The sequence below is a fragment of the Coregonus clupeaformis genome, chromosome 22 (assembly GCF_020615455.1).
Source record: "Coregonus clupeaformis isolate EN_2021a chromosome 22, ASM2061545v1, whole genome shotgun sequence".
Taxonomy (NCBI): domain Eukaryota; kingdom Metazoa; phylum Chordata; class Actinopteri; order Salmoniformes; family Salmonidae; genus Coregonus; species Coregonus clupeaformis.
This window is the reverse complement of record NC_059213.1, coordinates 4,053,333-4,056,218: the sequence shown is the minus strand read 5'-3', so window position 1 is coordinate 4,056,218 and position 2,886 is coordinate 4,053,333.

The following is a 2,886-nucleotide window of genomic DNA, read 5'->3' as shown; positions in this document are numbered from 1 at the left end:
AAGGTCTACAACTGTTGTATTCAGCGCATGTGACAAATACAATTTGATTTGATTTGATATGCTGCTCTCAAACACTTTATTCCTAAGCAACTTATTGTAAAAGTTTAGGATGTGATTCACTCATACACCCTTCTTCTAGTGTATCTAATGTATGACCTACATAAACAATTAGTCATTGTCATTATTGTGACAGCCCAAGTGAACATTTTCTATTTCACTCCTACAGTTGTTTTCTATATAAAACCAATTGATCATAATCTTTATTATAACAGCCCAGCCCATCACTTTAACTCAGAGGCGTTTTCTGAGGGCCGGCGCCTTATCACTGATGGGGTGGCCAGCATTAAGGCCAACATACGAAAGGAAAACTTCCAGGCTGCCAGAGAGACACTGGGGAGAGTACTGCACACGCTACAGGTAAGAGAGAGAGAGGGGGGGTGGTACCACACAGTACAGATAGCTAGAGAGACACTGGGGAGAGTACTGTACACAGTACATAGAGAGACACTGGGGAGAGTACTCTACACAGTACAACTATTTTCTAGTGCTCCTAAATGTTTTGTTGTGCTCCTAACTTTTATATGTTGGGAGCACCAGTGTGATTAGATCCCAGACTGGAGGTAAAGGGAGAGAGAGGGAGAGGGAGAGAGAGAGAGGGGGGAGTGGGAGAGGGAGAGGGAGGAGTGGGAGAGGGAGAGAGAGGGAGGAGTGGGAGAGGGAGAGAGAGGAGTGGGAGAGGGAGGGAGAGGGAGAGAGAGAGAGAGAGGGAGAGGAGAGGGAGAGGGAGAGGGAGAGGGAGAGGGAGAGGGAGAGGGAGAGAGAGAGAGAGGGAGAGAGAGGAGTGGGAGAGGGAGAGAGAAAGGGAGGAGTGGGAGAGGGAGAGAGAGAGAGAGGAGTGGGAGAGGGGGTTGAAGGGAAAAGAGGGAGACAGTCTGAACTTCCAGGAATGAAGGGAGATAAGATAAGGAATGAAAGGATATAGGGAGAAGGGGAGGTGGAGGGGAGAGAGAAAGACAACATCTATTTCACCTAATGTCTCATTTCATATTTCACGTTGGCTCAAGTGTTATCTTCTGAACCAAGTTGACTTCTATCTTGAGGTGTCTGTTTTACCCACTGTAATAGGGAATTAGATAGATCATTTTCCCACAGACAGAGTTGGTATATAATTCATGCTTGTGTTTTGTCAGGACTTCTACAGCCACAGTAACTGGGTGGAGCTGGGATACACTGAACCCTACGCCAACCTGATCCGCCCCGATCTCCCACTGGAAAACCTGGCAGGTAGGGTGGGTTTGGGAAGGAAGGAAGGAGGGAGGGGGGTGTTAGGGGCAGGGAAGGAAGGAGGGAGGGAGGGAGGGAGGGAGGGAGGGAGGGAGGGAGGGAGGGTGGTAGGGCAGGGAAGGAAGGAAGGAGGGGGGTGGTAGGGCAGGGAAGGAAGGAAGGAGGTGGGGGGTGGTAGGGCAGAGATGGAAGGAAGGAGGGAGGGAGATAGGGGGGTAGGGGCAGGGATAGAAGGAAGGAGGGAGGGAGGGAGGGTGGTAGGGCAGGGAAGGAAGGAAGGAAGGGGGGTGGTAGGGCAGGGATGGAGGGAGGGAGGGAGAGAGGTAGGGAAGGGAGGGAAGGAGGGAGGGTGGTAGGGCAGGGAGGGAAGGAAGGAGGGAGGGAGGGAGGGTGGTAGGGCAGGGATGGAAGGAGGGAGGGAGAGAGGTAGGGAAGGGAGGGAAGGAGGGAGGGTGGTAGGGCAGGGAGGGAGGGAGGGAGGGAGGGAGGAGGGAGGGAGGGAGGGAGGGTGGTAGGGCAGGGAAGGAAGGAGGGAGGGGGGTGGTAGGGAAGGGAGGGAAGGAAGGAAGGGGGGTGGTAGGGCAGGGATGGAGGAGTGAGGGAGAGAGGTAGGGAAGGGAGGGAAGGAGGGAGGGTGGTAGGGCAGGGAGGGAGGGAGGGAGGGAGGGAGGGAGGGAGGGAGGAGGGAGGGAGGGAGGGAGGGAGGGAGGGAGGGAGGGAGGGAGGGAGGGAGGGAGGGAGGGCAGGGAAGGAAGGAGGGAGGGGGGTGGTAGGGCAGGGATGGAAGGAGGGAGGGAGGGAGGGAGGGAGGGAGGGTGGTAGGGCAGGGAAGGAAGGGAGGAGGGAGGAGGGTGGTAGGGCAGGGAAGGAAGGAAGGAGGGAGGGAGGGAGGGAGGGAGGGAGGGAGGGAGGGAGGGAGGGCAGGGAAGGAAGGAAGGAGGGAGGGAGGGAGGGAGGGTGGTAGGGCAGGGAAGGAAGGAAGGAAGGAAGGAAGGAAGGAAGGAAGGAAGGAAGGAAGGAAGGAAGGAAGGAAGGAAGGAAGGAAGGAAGGAAGGAAGGAAGGAAGGAAGGAAGGAAGGAAGGAAGGAAGGAAGGAAGGAAGGAGGGAGGGGGTGGTAGGACAGGGATGGAAGGAGGGAGGGAGAGAGGGAGAGAGGGAGGGAGGGAGGGAGGGAGGGAGGGAGGGAGGGAGGGAGGGAGGGAGGGAGGGAGGGAGGGAGGGAGGGAGGGAGGGAGGGAGGGAAGGAAAGAGGGAGGCATGCTTGGAATGTGAGAGAAAAAGTACGTTAGCAGATTAAAAAGGAGAGACAAAGAGAGAAATCTGCTGCCACCTCTGGCTTCATGTGATGATGAGGTCATTAAGGGTTTACAGGAAGTCTAAAGGGCAGACAGGGACACACACACACACACATTATCTGTTATGGAGAAAACAGAGCGATATGAAGCAGAATAGTCAGAGGGAATTATGGGATAGAGAAAGACATATCTACACTACCAGTCAAAAGTTTGGACACACCTACTCATTCCAGGGTTTTTCTCAATTTTTACTATTTTCTACACTGTAGAATACTACTGAAGACATCAAAACTATGAAATAACACA